Source organism: Bombus terrestris, unplaced genomic scaffold (genome assembly GCF_910591885.1).
Source record: "Bombus terrestris unplaced genomic scaffold, iyBomTerr1.2, whole genome shotgun sequence".
Classification (NCBI taxonomy): domain Eukaryota; kingdom Metazoa; phylum Arthropoda; class Insecta; order Hymenoptera; family Apidae; genus Bombus; species Bombus terrestris.
This window is the reverse complement of record NW_025963586.1, coordinates 29,615-47,452: the sequence shown is the minus strand read 5'-3', so window position 1 is coordinate 47,452 and position 17,838 is coordinate 29,615.

The window sequence follows — 17,838 nt, the reverse complement described above, 5'->3', positions numbered from 1 at the left end:
TTGTCGCCAAGGCCGCCACATCTTTGTCTCCATCATCGGTCCATCGGATTTGAAGTATGCCGGTGTAACCCCAAACTCTTTTACCCTGACGTCACCTTAGGCGACCACTTCTAAATATTCTCCGGACAGTTGATACCTCTACTCTAAATATTCTCAGGACAGTTGATATCTCTAAATATCCTCCGGACGGTTGACACTTCTAAATATCATCCGGTCAATTAACACCTCGCCACCCTGATAAGGAACTTCCAGGAACAATATCCCCTCCATCATTTTCATTGTTCCTGCTTAGTATTTAGACTCCGAATAATGACGGCCGAACCAGTCTGAACTGCGAGCCGATACTTGAACATTGTAAGTGGTAGCCAAGGGTCTTGGACTCTTGAGAAATAAAGTTTTTTTGTGTCATCAAGAGAGTTTCTTTTTTTACGTGACACCGGTCGTGACATATACTAGGTTAAAATTGTAATTGGCGGTCACATACATATAATTTATAATGTTCGTGTACAAGGAAATATGGTTAGACGGGTGTGTGTACGTATTAAGAACTTTAGTGTTATAGACATGAGTATATAGATATTTTTCAGTACTCACGTGTACAGTTAATTCAGTAGAAATGTTACATTATTCTAAAACAGTTTTTAACAACAGTTTTAACATATGTTTTTTTCACTATCTACTTTGCTAACATACACAACAACAATATGAAATCGTATTTAATAGCATCTGAATACATAGCAATCACTGCTTCAGTTGATTCCCAATAATGTCGACATTTTCAGGTACAACAATTTTCATTGCAACTAATTCTCCACCCGTTACATTTATCTGCTGGCCGTTGTGTTCGTCTTAATAACGAATTTACAACGAAAGTAAGTTAAGAGCGTAATGTAACAAATAAAGAGGCATAATCACCGATTATTTACAAAAATTGAATATTTGTTTTCAGTTTTTTGGTACTATAACTACTTACCTGGCTATATTAGTTCAAGTAAGTTCCACGCCTACTGCAATGCGCTCTTTAATTCATACTTTAAATAGATAATGTTTTGTATATACGTATGTAATATGGTATGGATAATACGCTAGTACATATATTTAATATGGTGATAAGTCATTATTGTTTATTGTGTTTTACAACACATTATTGTAATTTATCAATAAATAAGAAAATAAAGAAATTATACAATATATGTAGAATTGGAAATTTTATATGTATTACACCACGAAGCTTACCATAGGCCATATTCCTAACCGTCGCTCGTGTCGCAGACGAAATCCAACTAAACAAAGCGATAAGATAGCGAAATTCCAAGCGCCTTAACATGAGTGACCATCGGAATAACATCCGATCACTCTATCCGTTCTCCGGGATATATGATCGGAACCTTTTCCCACTCCCACGAATAAAAGAATTTAAATACTCCCCCTAAAATCATCCAAGTCAGTCTTGAACAGTCACGCCTAGAGCTCAGATGTGTATTGTAAACAAGAAAGAAATAAAGTTTCTTTTTTTCTTAAATTTCTTTTTATTTTACGTGACATTTTTGGCGATCCTGCGAAGATCCATTTGCTTCAGTGTAAACGGAATCTTTGCTACTACAAAGCCCTTTCAACGTTCCACTACAGATAAGTCAACTTGTGCCATACTCGAGCAAATCGAATTCCTTGCGCGACGTATAGAAGAAACGCAACGAATAGCTGATAGTGGAAACAAAAAACGTGCAGCAGAGATAGAACTATTAGGAAAACATATCTGTAAAATAAATTTAGGACATGACGCTACTACTGAATTAGGCTCCTTTATTACCATGGACGAATCTAATACTAGCAATGATCAGAAAAAACGACCACCTGTAAAACCTAACGAAACGGACGATATGGATAGTGAAGAAGAAGCAGTAAGTAGTGACAACTCCACGTACAATGCAAAAACCTGCCTAGACTTGATCCCTATATTCAATGTACAAGACGATATAGGAGTAGAAGGGTTTATTAAACGGATAAGAGAAGCTCGGGCCAAATGTTGAGAAAAACGCATATTATTACGACTAATTCTGTTACGTCACGTGAAAATGTTATCTGTTATCGCGACGTCCTTTATTGTCTGACCGTCAAGGTCCAAGCATCGTTAGAGAAACCCTCAATAAACCTAAGGCCCCACCATAAACCGAGTCTCATTAGCTTGCAGGAACCTTGAATCCTGCAAGTATTTTCGGTTTATAGCTGGTACTTAAAAAAGTACTTAGGTCTATTGAACGTTCTTAAAGATTACGGAGAAAAATGGTAGTTATAACGGGAAAAACTGGGAATTATATGATAGGGAAAAACAGGCATTTATAGAATAGAAATGTCCGGATTTTTCCACGAGTCATGCCGGTAGGGTGCTTACACCTCCCATCTTCAATCGTTAACGTCTTAGCTAATGGGTAGCGCGGATCCTTGTCCTCACCTTTCCTAACGAAAAGTATGAACAACGAATCAGCTTTCTTCGTTCAAATGGGACGCCCATACCGAGCTTTCCTCCGTTTTTTTTTTTTTTATTTATTTATTTATTTATTGAAATTCACAATTTGTCCAATTTGGACATTTGGTGGAATGTTTTAACAGTTAAATTAGCATGTTGGTGGCTACCCCCAGCGGGGTACCATCCTCGTGTATGCTAGGTTATGTCCTTTATAAGGTCTGCTGGGTGCTTCCTTTTTAGTCTTCTGTCCATGTTTATGGTTTTGTACGTTTCCGCAGCTAGCCGGTTTGGGTGTATTGCTATTCTTGATTTGTATTTTTCTGAGTATCTGCTAATTTCTTCCTTGACCGTTGGGATTCCCAGGTCCCTCCGCATATCTTCGTTTCCGACGTACCAAGGTCCGTTTACTATTGTTCTAAGAATTTTAGCTTGCAATGTCTCTATTTTGTTTATATGGCTCATTGCTGCCGTCCCCCATAATGGTATTCCGTACGTCCAGATTGGTTTTATGATCGTTTTATATATTTTTAATTTATTTTCTATGCTTAATTTGGATTTTCGGCTTGTTAGCCAATGCATTTGTCTCCTTGTTTTCTGTATTTTTTCTACTATTGATTTGATATGTAGTTTCCATGTAAGTTGTGTATCTAAGTGGAGTCCTAGGTATTTGACATGCTTTCTTTGTGTTATATGCGTGCCGTTCAGAAGGATGTTTGGTGGTATCTTTTTTCGTAGCGTGAATGTAATATGGTTGCATATATTGGGGTTTGCTTTTATTTGTTTTTCTTGTAGCCAATTTTCTATTTTTATGATATGTTCTTGCAGTATTTTGACTGCCGTTTCTAGGTTAATATGCCTGATTAGTATAGATGTGTCGTCCGCGAATGTCAGTACTGTGCTATTGGTAGTTGTTGGTACGTTGGCCTTGTATACTGTGTATAGTATTGGGCCTAAGAGGCTTCCTTGCGGTACCCCTGCCTTGATGTCTTTAACTTCAGAGTATGTATCCTCGATTTTTATTACGAAGGTTCTGCTGCTTAAGTAAGATTTTATTAATTTGTGTATTTGTTCCGGGAATTATTTCCTAATTGTTTGTAGTAGACTTTCGTGGTTTATTTTGTCAAATGCTTTCTCTATGTCTATAAAGAGGGCTGTGCAGTATTGTTTGTTTCCTAGTGCTAGTATTATTTCGTTAATGAGCCTGTGTGTTTGCTCTATCGTGGAGTGTTTCTGAATCCAAATTGGTGATTTTTCTTTCTCTTTTGTTGGTTTTAGGCGATCGAATGTTATTTTCTCTAGTATTTTGGAAAACACAGGAAGTAGTGATATTGGCCTGTAAGATGCAGTTTGGTGTAGGTCTTTGCCTGGCTCAGGTAGCATTATGATCTGTGCTAGCTTCCATAGATTAGGATAGTATTGGATTCCTAAAATTGTATTAAATATTATTGTAATTAAACGTGTTGCTTTTGTGAGAAGATTTTTCAAGACTTTACCATTGATTAGGTCGATTCCTGGTGCTTTATGGTTTTTTGTTTTCTCGATTATAATTCTAATTTCTCGTGCTGTCGTATTAGGTATAGTGTAGTGTTTGTTAGGTGAATACTAGCATTTTGCGCATCTTCGTCTGAATGGCATTTGGTTTAATACTGTTAATATTATATGGAGTAAATGTGTTACAAAGGTGGTTGGAGAATTCTGCAACTTGCTCTTCGTCGCTGGTGACCCATGTATTGCTTATGTTTCTAATTGCACGAATTGGTTTTATCGGCTTCTTGATTTTGTTGGTGGATTTCCATAGAGTAGTTTGCATTCTTGTGCGCAGAGAGTGTCTCTATGAATTTTGAGAATTCGTTATTATTATGATCTCTTATTTTACTTTTTATTTCCTTTCCAAGTTTGTTTAGATGTTTCTTGTTTTCACATGTTCTATGTTTCTGCCATTTTGCTTTCGCTTTCCTTTTCAATTGGAAGCGTTGAAGTATTTCAATGTCGGAATTACTTGCTGTTCCCCATAGTTGGATACCGTAGGTCCAGACTGGTTTTATTACGGCCTTATAGAGCGTAATTTTGTTCTGCGTGCTTAGGTTGGAGCGACAGCCAATGAGCCAATAAAATTTTTTGAGTTTGTCCCTCAGTTGTTTAGATTTGTCTAGGATATGTTGTTTCCAGGTTAATCTCCTGACCAGAGTCATGCCCAGGTATCTGACTGTGTCCTTGTTAGGAACTGTTATATTGCTAATGGAGACCTGTGGGCAGGCTTTGCAGAAGGTTTTTGCATCTTACTGTGACAAGTATGCTGCCCCATTGTGTATGTTTGGCGTTATAGTCTCCACCAGCTAGGAATCTATTGCCTAGGACGTCAAAGAGGCTGTCGAAGTTCTCTTTAGCAATCGAGTGTCTGGGAGGGCAGTATACTGCTGAGGTGTATACTGGCAGTATACTGCTGATTGTACCATGACAGTACAGATTGTACCATGAGCATCACATCGATTTGCTGTTGTTTTAAGAATAATTCTAGCTCAAATTTGTAGCTAGACCGTTGGCGTTCCACAGAGCTATTCGCATTGGTTTTATTTTGCTTCTGTGCGTATGAATTTGTCCATGAAGAGTGTGAGAAGTGACAGCAAGTTGTTAATTTGCTCAGATTGCTTCTCGATAAGTTTTTCGAGTCTAGTGAAGTTGTCTGTGTTTTGTGGGGTGGGAGCACTATTTTCTGTGTGTTCTCTGTAGGTTTTCGAGTTGTTTACGTTTCCTTGTGTTGCCTGCGCATAGGATACTGATGGTGAGGTGAGTTTTTGGGGTCTTGGTTCCTGTATGGTAATCTCCTTGCTTCTTTGTTTTGGATACTTAATATTATGTAGCGTTTTATAGGCTGAGCATCCTTTGTAGTTCGCAGGATGCTCTCCTTGACAGTGGATGCATTTCGCGGGGGCTTCAGGGTATTTAGTGCATTGGTCAGTGGGGTGACTACCTGCACATTTTACGCACCGGAAGTTATGATTGCAGTATTTCTGCGTGTGGCCGTACTTTTGGCACCTTTTGCATTGTACTATTTCTTTCTTTACATGAGGTGGCTCGAATTGAGCTATGGAGTTCATCAGCCGGTTGATGTTGTAGATTTCTTTGTTATTTCCTTTTTGTTTTAAATCTACGAAAAATAGCGATAGGGGATTTTTTGTGACTCTATGTCTAATGTTGCTGATGTTGGTTACCTCGTGGCCATGTGTTTGAAGTTCGAACTTTAGTTCGTCTAGGTCGACTGAGCGGTGGATATTGCGTAGCACCACTCGAAATGGTCTTTCTTGCTTGAGTTCGTATGTGTGTAAGTTGGCATTCAGGTTTTTTAACAACTTCGTTAATTTCCTGTATGCGTCAGGGTTGGCCGGCAGGACTTTTACGCTGTTGTTGCTGATTTTCAATTTATATTCGTCCTTGCCGATTTCTTTTTGAATTGTCGTTGTTATTGATTGGATGTCAATGACATCATCGATAAAGATTGGCGGTGGAGGAGGGTTTTTTGTGTAGGTTGTGTATTTACCTCTGTGGTTGTATCCATAGCGACTCCTGCCTCCAGTATCGCGAACCTGTTGTTGGTGGTCACTTGGCTGGCTGGTGGGTTGGTTTGCCATTTGCTCACATTGGTCTTGCTAGCTTCGAATTTGCGTTTTTTCGTTTGCGGGTCGTTTGCAAAATGGGGTGTATTGCCCCTTTGCCATGGGAGAGGAAAAGCAGCGTTGTTGTAACTACGCTCCGTAGCTCCCGTTAGGGATGATTGGGCCATGGTCGATCTAGTTAATTCAATGTGAAATAACTAGTCGAGAGTCTGTGATTCCGACCAGAGCTTAGTGGCGTTGGATTTTTCACTTTTTCACTAGCACGTTTGCGAACACTTAGCTAGGTTTGTTGGATTCGCTCTCGACAGATGGGCGTCACGTGTAGTTTTGTGTACAGGGCACTGGACACACGTCTGCACGCTTCGGCACTCACCAGCAAACTGAGTTAAAACTGACTGCGATTTGTTTCTGAGCTTCAGCCGTGACTTTCCAAGACTGAAACTCTTACAATTTGACTTTCGGTGGTATCTGTTCTTTTTTTCTTTGTCACCCCTCAATATCCCCACTACGCTGTAGGCGTACGTGACCATTGTCACGCTTCTAGAACATTCGGTGGAAGGACCGTTAGGATACAGATGACACATTAGGCACTTCGGCGATATACATTGTCGCCAAGGCCGCCACATCTTTATCTCCATCATCGGTCTATCGGATTTGAAGGGTTTCCGTCGTAGGACTTCCCTGTTGAGAAAGTAAAGTAAAATTTTTCACTGTCATCTCAACGCCAGTTCGCTGTTGAGTGCCGAAGCGTGCAGACGTGTCTCTAGTGCCCAGTGAAGTTCGGAAGTAACACGTGTCACCCAACCGTCGAAAGTGAACACAGCGTGCTCTTATCCTCCCAAGTGTTTCCTATCCGTCAGAGAGAAGAAAAGCCTACGCACCTAACCCCAACTCGAACCTTGCCTCATAGCCTCACGACTAGTTATTCATATTGAAATAGCTAGCTCGATGATGGCCCAGCAATCACGACCAGGCTCGCCTGTGCAAACTCATTGTTTCAACCGTTCGCGGAGAGACGCGATCGCTAGATAACGCGTCAACGAGAGTCGTAAATTCTCCTTACGATTAAACAATCAACGCCACGAACTGATTGATCCCCTATTTCTATTACGAGAATAGAGGTGGTTAGGTTTGAGTGTATATGAACAACTATACTGGGTTGGTTGATAAAAGTTTAATAAAAATAACGAAACAACAAGTTCAGTCAAAGATCAACAATTAAAAGCGAAAAAGATAACAGTCAAGGTTTGTTTAGCGGTTTGCTTATAACGAGATCTATCGCACTTCGCAGCTTGAGACAGACGTTATGTGTTAGATTCGATTCAATGTGTAACGTTCGACGTGTCACAAGGAACTGACTGACTCTAGATGATTCCTTTGTCTCATGTTTGTTGTCGTTGTTGTCTCGACCCCCACTCTACTTAGGTCACACCACCGTTCGCGCCTATGATCACGTATGTCTGTTCTTGCGTGAAAAACGTAACGAACAAAATTCGACGTTTCCAGAACTCGCTGCTTGGCGACAGCTATGCGCTCGTCGATACATTGTATATGATCCGGCGGTCAGATAAAACGATCTGCCTGCGACATTGTAGGGCCGCGAGCGACGGTTAGAAAATACAGCCTGTGACAAGGCTCGTGGCGTAACACTCACAACTACCCCGCACTACTCCCCCCGTGGCAGAAGTACAGCAGAACCCCACGTGCCAACGACGCCAATAAGGCGAAAAAACGCAAAATTGAACCACCAAACACAAACTCGAACCAACAGTAAACAACACAAATTAACACTCACAACAGGTTCGCAATATTGGAATCCTCAAACGACGCCATGGAAATCGCAGGTCCGCCACCAAACCACCACGCACAGAGAAGCCCCCCTCCCCCACCAATATTTGTTAATGATGCCATCGACATCCAGACAATGATCAAGTCCTTAGAGAGAGATATTTCCAAGGAGGACTACAACCTGAAGATAACTAACAACCAAGTCAAAATCCTGCCGACAAATCCAGAAGCCTACAGGAAGCTTACCAAGACACTTAGGGCCCTGAACGCCAATTTCCACACCTATCAACTCAAAGAAGAAAGACCTTTTCGGGTGGTGCTACGAAACATCCACCACTCCGCAGACATCGACGAGCTAAAAACCGAACTATCGAAACTCGGCCACGAAGTCATCAATGTCAGCAACATAAGGCATAGAGTCACGAAAGACACGTTATCCCTATTCTTTATCGATTTAAAACAGAAACCCAACAATAAGGAAATCTACAACATCAGTCGCCTAATGAAGGCCATCGTAAAATTCGAACCACCGCAAATCAAAAAGGAGATAGTGCAATGCAAAAGGTGCCAAAGATACGGGCACACGCAGAAATACTGCAACCATACCTTCCGCTGCGTCAAATGTGCAGGAACACACCCCACCGACCAATGCAGGAAATCACCGGAAACCCCAGCGAAGTGCATCCACTGTCAAGGTGACCATCCTGCCAACTACAAAGGCTGCTCAGCCTACAAAACTCTGTACTCAAACAAGTACCCTAAACTTAGAACAAAAGAGGTAACCTACCAAACACCCAGCTCGTCGAAATTCACCTTTACCCCAATTCCCCCAACCAATCAAACGCCCAGCCCTACCAAACTCACCACTCCCTCAACCTCCTATGCCCAAGCGGTACAAGGCACTCGAAATACAAGAAATAGCCACACGGATCCTCCTCAAAATAGTGCCCCCAACTCACCTAATACAGACAACGTCTCTAGGCTTGAAAAGCTAATAGAGAAACAATCAGAGCAAATAAACAATTTGCTATCGCTATTAACACTCATCATAGATAAATTAATACGCCCCGACACAAAATAAAACCAAGACGCATAGCTCTGTGGAATGCCAACGGTGTAGCGCAACGCAAACTTGAACTAGAACTATTCATAAAACAACAGCAAATCCATGTGATGCTCGTATCCGAAACCCACTTCACCGACAAAAACTACCTCAAAATACACGGCTACAATTTCTACCACACCCAACACCCCAGCGGAAAGGCCCACGGCGGCACCGGAATCATAATCAAATCAAATATTAAGCACTACGAACTTCCACCATTCCAGAAAGACTACCTCCAAGCAACAAACGTAGCAATAGAAGACTGTCATGGTACAATCACCACCTCAGCTGTATACTGCCCTCCCAGACACTCCATCGCCAAAGAAGACTTCGACCACTTCCTGGACACCCTGGGCAACAGATGCATAGCCGGAGGAGACTACAACGCTAAACACACCCAATGGGGCAGCAGACTGGTTTCAGTAAGAAGCAAAAACCTCCTCAACAGCATAATATCCAACAACCTCAACTACCTTACCACATACGAACCCACACACTGGCCCACCGACACAAACAAAATACCCGATCTCCTTGATTTCTTCATAACTAAAAATATCTCGCCAAGACACGTCCAAATCAATTCCTCGGCTGATCTCTCCTCTGATCATTCCCCCGTGATAGTAACAGTCAGTTCAACTATCATCGAGAATACACCTAATGGCTCCATTCATAACCAACACACCAACTGGCAGCTCTTTAGAGAAGTCTTTACCCACACAACTTCAGCCTCAACCTCACTAAAAACCAATGAAGAAATCGAAGCAGCCACGGAATACCTAAACACGAGCATAATAAACGCTATCCGCCTCTCCACACCGGCAATAACGTCCATCAGCAATCACGAATACCCCCAGTACATATTTAAAAAAATAGCAGAAAAACGTAGACTAAGAAGGATATGGCAGACCCATAGAACACCGGAGGACAAACGCAAACTAAACAACGCAACTAGAAAACTATCCAAAACCATAAAGAACTACAATAATGACCGTTTTCACAAATATCTCGCCAGCCTGTCCCCCACAGCCGACTCAAACTACTCACTATGGAAAGCCTCCAGGAAACTCACGCGCCCCCCACAAATAATACCTCCAATCCGCCGCCCGCAGGGTGGATGGGCGCGTAGCCCTATAGAAAAAGCCAACCTATTTGCCAAACACTTGACTGAAGTATTCCAACCCCATTCCTCCATAGCCGCAGCGGACGTCACCGAATACCTGCACACTCCCTTCCAAATGTCCCCTCCTATCCAACCCTTCACTTCTGCAGAGATCATAGAAGCAATCAGTCGCCTAAACCCCAAGAAAGCAGCAGGTCACGACCTAATAGGAAATAAAGCAATCAAGGAACTTCCCATAAAAGGGATTGCACTCATCGCATCAATCTTTAACGCCATCCTCCGCCTTGAACTCTTTCCCAAGGCGTGGAAAATCTCACTAATCACCCTCATTCCCAAACCCGCTAAACCAATATATGAAACCAGCTCCTATCGCCCAATCAGTCTTTTACCTACCCTGTCTAAACTATTCGAGAGAGTGCTCACGAACCGTCTCCTTCCACTCCTAGAAGAATTGAAAACTCTCCCAGATCACCAATTCGGCTTCCGAAAACAACATTCAACAGTAGAGCAAATCCACCGCATAACCCACATGATCAGCCAAACCCTTGAAAAGAAAAAATACTGCTCAGCGGTATTCCTATACATCCAACAGGCATTCGATAAAGTATGGCATGAAGGGCTACTCTACAAGCTTAAAAAAATCCTACCCCACCCATACTACTCCATCTTAAAATCCTACCTAACCAACAGACAATTCATAGTTAAATGTCTAGGCGCCACTTCCGCAACATTCCCAATAGAATCCGGCATACCTCAAGGTAGTGTCCTCGGACCCCTACTATTCTCCATCTACACTGCCGACTTACCCATATCAAACGAGGTAACAATAGCAACATTTGCCGACGACACAGCACTATTAGCTACCCACGCAGACCCGGCAATTGCATCATCCACTCTCCAGCGAAGTCTCGACGCCATAGAAAAGTGGTTCCAAAAATGGGGTTTTAAAATAAACGAAAAAAAATCCTCCCATGTAACCTTCACGCTCCGAAAACAAACCTGCCCCCAGGTCACCATTAACAACACAATAATCCCAAGCAAGGACTCCGTAAGATACCTGGGCATGACCCTGGACAGGAGGCTAACTTGGAAAAAACATATCTCGGAAAAAACAAAGCAACTAAAGGAAAAACTAAGAAAATTCTATTGGCTCACGGGCCGACGCTCCAAACTAAACATACAGAACAAAATAACCCTCTACAAGGCCGTAATAAAACCTGTCTGGACCTACGGAATCTAACTATGGGGAACAGCAAGTAATTCCAACATTGAAATACTCCAACGCTTTCAATCGAAAACGCTAAGATCCCTATTAAATGCACCCTGGTATGTTGCCAACGAAACAATCCACCGTGACCTCAAGATACCTACAGCCAAAGATGAAATACACAAGTCCAGAAGCAGATATAACACAAGAGTCAACAACCACCACAACCCATTAGTCACCCAACTACTGGACACGACGGACCAGATCCGCAGACTAAAAAGGAAATACCCACTAGATTAAATCCTTAGTCCTACTAGAATCAACAATATAAAGTTATTATAATCCATGTCATTGTATCACGCCAAATTAAGTTACTGAAAATTCTCAACGAGAATTGATTGTAAATATTCTAAAAAATAAAAAAAAAAGATATTGCCATAAGCGACGAACAGCTTACCGTAGGTGTACTATAGAGACTCACTGTAGGCTGTGTTGTTCCCTTGGTACTACAGTGTCGCAAACAGACCGTCTTACATGACCGTCGAGATATACACAAAGTAACGATAAACGCATAGTTGTCGTCAAGTAGCGAGTTCAAGAAACATTCGCCTTCGGTCCGGTATTTTATCTACACAAAAAAGAGGCAAAAAAGGCCACCATAAAGGTGGTCATAGGTGCGGACTGTTGCGAGACTCGAGCGAAGTGAGGGTCTTCTCCCAGAGAAGACAAAGGACAAAGACTATAAACTGTATATTTTACCCGACCAGATCGCTGCAACGTTGTTGAGATTTTTTTTATTAGAATATTTACAATCAATTCTCGTTGAGAATTGTCAGTAACTTAATTTGGCGTGATACAATGACATGGATTATAATAGCTTTATATTGTTGATTCTAGTAGGACTAAGGATTTAATCTAGTGGGTATTTTCTTTTTACTCTGCGGATCTGGTCCGTCGTGTCCAGTAGTTGGGTGACTAGTGGGTTGTCGTGGTTGTTGACTCTTGTGTTATATCTGCTTCTGGACTTGTGTATTTCCTCTTTGACTGTAGGTATCTTGAGGTCTCGGTGGATTGTTTCGTTGGTAACATACCAGGGTGCATTTAATAAGGATCTTAGCGTTTTCGATTGGAAGCGTTGGAGTATTTCAATGTTGGAGTTACTTGCTGTTCCCCATAGTTGGATTCCGTAGGTCCAGACAGGTTTTATTACGGCCTTGTAGAGGGTTATTTTGTTCTGTATGTTTAGTTTGGAGCGTCGGCTCGTGAGCCAATAGAATTTTCTTAGTTTTTCCTTTAGTTGCTTTGTTTTTTCCGAGATATGTTTTTTCCAAGTTAGCCTCCTGTCCAGGGTCATGCCCAGGTATCCTACGGAGTCCTTGCTTGGGATTATTGTGTTGTTAATGGTGACCTGGGGGCAGGTTTGTTTTCGGAGCGTGAAGGTTACATGGGAGGATTTTTTTTCGTTTATTTTAAAACCCCATTTTTGGAACCACTTTTCCATGGCGTCGAGACTTCGCTGGAGAGTGGATGAGGCAATTGCCGGGTCTGCGTGGGTAGCTAATAGTGCTGTGTCGTCGGCAAATGTTGCTATTGTTACCTCGTTTGATATGGGTAAGTCGGCAGTGTAGATGGAGAATAGTAGGGGTCCGAGGACACTACCTTGCGGTATGCCGGATTCTATTGGGAATGTTGCGGAAGTGGCGCCTAGACATTTAACTATGAATTGTCTGTTGGTTAGGTAGGATTTTAAGATGGAGTAGTATGGGTGGGGTAGGATTTTTTTAAGCTTGTAGAGTAGCCCTTCATGCCATACTTTATCGAATGCCTGTTGGATGTATAGGAATACCGCTGAGCAGTATTTTTTCTTTTCAAGGGTTTGGCTGATCATGTGGGTTATGCGGTGGATTTGCTCTACTGTTGAGTGTTGTATTCGGAAGCCAAATTGGTGATCTGGGAGTGTTTTCAATTCTTCTAGAAGTGGAAGGGGACGATTCGTGAGCATTCTCTCGAATAGTTTAGACAGGGTAGGTAAAAGACTGATTGGGCGATAGGAACTGGTTTCATATATTGGTTTACCGGGTTTGGGAATGAGGGTGATTAGTGAGATTTTCCACGCCTTGGGAAAGTGTTCAAGGCGGAGGATGGCGTTAAAGATTGATGCGATGAGTGCAATCCCTTTTATGGGAAGTTCCTTGATTGCTTTATTTCCTATTAGGTCGTGACCTGCTGCTTTCTTGGGGTTTAGGCGACTGATTTCTTCTATGATCTCTGCAGAAGTGAAGGGCTTAATAGAAGGGGACATTTGGAAGGGAGTGTGCAGGTATTCGGTAACGTCTGCAGCAGCTACGGAGGAATGGGGTTTGAATACTTCAGACAAGTGTTTGGCGAATAGGTTGGCTTTTTCTATAGGGCTACGCGCCCATCCGCCTTGCGGGCGGCGGATTGGAGGTATTATTTGTGGGAGGCGCGTGAGTTTCCTAAAGGCCTTCCATAGTGAGTAGTTGGAGTCGGCTGCGGGGGACAAGCTGGCGAGATATTTGTGAAAACAGTCATTATTGTAGTTTTTTATGGTTTTGGATAGTTTTCTAGTTGCGTTGTTTAGTTTGCGTTTGTCCTCCGGTGTTCTATGGGTCTGCCATACTCTTCTTAGTCTACGTTTTTCTGCTATTTTTTTTAATATGTACTGGGGATATTCGTGTTTGCTGATGGACGTTATTGCCGGTGTGGAGAAGCGGATAGCGTTAATTATGCTCGTGTTTAGGTATTCCGTGGCTGCTTCGATTTCTTCATTGGTTTTTAGTGAAGTTGAGGCTGAAGTTGTGTGTGTGAAGATTTCTCTAAAGAGCTGCCAGTTGGTGTGTTGGTTATGAATGGAGCCATTAGGTGTATTCTCGATGATAGTTGAACTGATTGTTACTATCACGGGGGAATGGTCAGAGGAGAGATCAGCCGAGGAATTGATTTGGACGTGTCTTGACGAGATATTTTTAGTTATAAGGAAATCAAGGAGATCGGGTATTTTGTTTGTGTCGGTGGGCCAGTGTGTGGATTCGTATGTGGTAAGGTAGTTGAGGTTGTTGGTTATTATGCTGTTGAGGAGGTTTTTGCCTCTTACTGTGACCAGTCTGCTACCCCATTGGGTGTGTTTAGCGTTGTAGTCTCCTCCGGCTATGAATCTGTTGCCCAGGGTGTCCAGGAAGTAGTCGAAGTCTTCTTTGGCGATGGAGTGTCTGGGAGGGCAGTATACAGCTGAAGTGGTGATTGTACCATGACAGTCTTCTATTGCTACGTTTGTTGCTTGGAGGTAGTCTTTCTGGAATGGTTGAAGTTCGTAGTGCTTGATGTTTGACTTGATTGTGATTCCGGTGCCGCCGTGAGCCTTTCCGCTGGGGTGTTGGGTGTGGTAGAAGTTGTGGCCGTGTATTTTGAGGTAGTTTTTGTCGGTGAAGTGGGTTTCGGATATGAGCATCACATCGATTTGCTGTTGTTTTAAGAATAGTTCTAGCTCAGATTTGTACTGAGCTAGACCGTTGGCGTTCCACAGAGCTATTCGCATTGGTTTTATTTTTCTTCTGTGCTTATGAATTTGTCCATGAAGAGTGTGAGTAGTGACAGCAAGTTGTTAATTTGCTCAGTTTGCTTCTCAATAAGTTTTTCGAGTCTGGTAATGTTGTCTGTGCTTTGTGGGGTGGGAATTCTATTTTCTGTGTGTACACTGTGTGTTTTCGAGTTGTATACGTTTCCTTGCGTTGCCTGCGCATAGGATACTGTTGGTGAGGTGAGTTTTTGGGGTTTAGGTTCTTGTATGTTTATGTCCTTGGGTCTCAGTTTTGGATACCTTATATTATGTAGCGATTTGTAGGCTGAGCATCCTTTGTAGTTCGCAGGATGCTCTCCTTGACAGTGGATACGCTTGGCGGGGGTTTCCGGGGATTTAGTGCATTGGTCAGTGGGGTGATTACCTGCACATTTTACGCACCGGAAGTTGTGATTGCAGTATTTCTGCGTGTGGCCGTACCTTTGGCATCTTTTGCATTGTATTATTTCTTTCTTTACAAGAGGTGGCTCGAACTTAACTATGGAGTTCATCAGCCGATTGATATTGTAGATTTCTTTGTTGTTTGTTTTTTGTTTTAAGTCTAAAAAGAATAAGGATAGTGGGTTTTTTGTGATTCTGTGCCTAATGTTGCTGATATTAGTTACTTCGTGGCCGTGGTTTGACAGTTCGCACTTTAGTTCGTCTAGATCGACTGAGTGATGGATGTTGCGTAACACCACTCGAAATGGTCTTTCTTGTTTGAGCTGGTATGTGTGGAATTTAGCGTTTAATGTTTTTAATAGCTTGGTTAACTTTCTATAGGCGTCTGGGTGGGTCGGCAGTATTTTCACGTGGTTGTTGTTAATCTTTAACTTGTAGTCCTCTTTGCTGATGTCTTTTTCGATAGTCTTAATCATTGACTGAATGTCGATTACGTCGTTTATGAATATCGGTGGGGGAGGGGGAATTCTTTGAGTATGGAGATTGTTTACCTTTTCGGTTGTAATCATGGAGTCTTCCGTGGACTCCAGTATTGAGAATCTATTGTAGGTGGTCACTTGGCTGGCTGATGGTTTGGTTTGATTCTTGTTTACGTTTGTCTTGGTCGGTTCGAGCTTCCGTTTTTTCGTGTGCTGGTCGTTTACCAGGATGGATGTGTTGCCCTCTTGCCACGGGGGAGGAAAAATGGCGGTGTGATAATTTAGCTCCGGGGAGCCTGTTGGAAATGATAGAGCCATCATCGAGCTAGTTAATTCAGTGTGAAAGAACTAGTCGAGAGGCTGTTAACCCCTTGCTAGGTTAGTTGGATTCGCTTTCGACAGATGGGCGTCACGTGGAGTTTTGTGAACTTCACAGGGCACTGGGCACACGTCTGCACGTCTCGGCACTCAGCAGCAACTGGATGGTCACTGCTGCTTTGTGGACTTTGCCGGGTACTGGACACACGTCTGCACGCCTCGGCACTCACGAACGAACTGGCAATATCTTTAGCATGCTTATTTTTCCTTCAACCGTCACACGGTTCGAAAGCGACTGGTGATCTACTTTCCAAAAAAACAACGTTTTAAGGAGAAATCAGTCCTAAAACGTGAGATAAAACGTGAACTGAAGTGGTTGATACGCTAATAGAAGCAGATGGCAGAAATACTATGAAGCCACCAGTCATTTACAACAGGCTGAAAGGTTTCAAAAAGGAACAGGAAACGAATGGAAGGTGAAGCTCATGAGGATTGACCTTGCAGACCGATGGGAACATTATATGGGTTCGAAAACTTGTGTTATCCAATTGGCGAATCACTGTCTGGGTGATCGCCGAAGAGCTTAGTATCGCTTTCGGAGGTGCACATACTATTCCAAAAAATGATCTAAAAATGCGAAAACTTGATGCTAAAATTGCTGATCCTACGGTTTGCTGATGTAATTCTACGAACATTTTGAACACAATGTGAATACTCTTAAACTAGCAACGATGTTAATAATTTATAATAACACGAGATGCAAATATTCTCAGTTCACCTTGTTGTAAATATTCATCGAGAAGGGTTGAAAATAGCTAAAGTCAAAGGGTACTTAGTGCTTAGTCGTTTTACGCAGGGTGCTCATACAGTTACAAGTTAATGCTTTTACCGTAAATACTAAATATACGAAAAAAATTAACGTGGGAACATTTTTACCATATTTTGCAACCAGCATGATAGCATATATTTTAATTTTTCATGCTTACAATATTTTCCGGAAAATGATGAATTCTAATTTTTTAAACAGAATGTGACATATTTTTTTGTATTATACATTATTGTTTCATACATTACTATAATTTTAATCATGTAGGATATACATCATTTCTTTCAAGATCTCAAGGCTATACAATACTGAACACAAAAGAAATGTTTAAATGTTGCGTACAGTTTTACATTTATTAGTATTTCGTATTCATGAAGTTTAAGAAGCATGTTCAATACGACTATTACTGTCTACTGTTCAAGATATAGATTAATATGTATATTTTCAAGTGAATAAGTTCCATTCTTATAATTACAAAACAGCGAACAATTTCCTACACAACGTGTTTAAGTTTCAAATAAACGGATTAGAACTTAGAAAGTGCTGTAATGATTTGCAAATTAAAAAATTAACAGTAATTGAAACAAAAATTGGCAGTAAATTAAAGATAAAATTGTGTATCCTTTCATTTTGCCCATATAGTTACCATTTACGAGAAAAAATGCTGGCTAGTACCTGTATGTAGACCCTATATATTTAACTTCCGCACGTTTGATTTACGTTTATCTACGTTGAATTTTCTACAGAAAAAGACTTTGTTTTCAAATTACTCGATATTAACAATAAAGAACGATGACAAAATTGCAATTCATTTTTAAGTCGTTTATCTTCGTAGTACAAATTATTGTCTTTTCCTCTTTAAAATTGCGTAAAATATTCGAGCAATAAATCCATGAATAGAACGTTTGAAATATTCGTAGAATGAATTTTTAGTC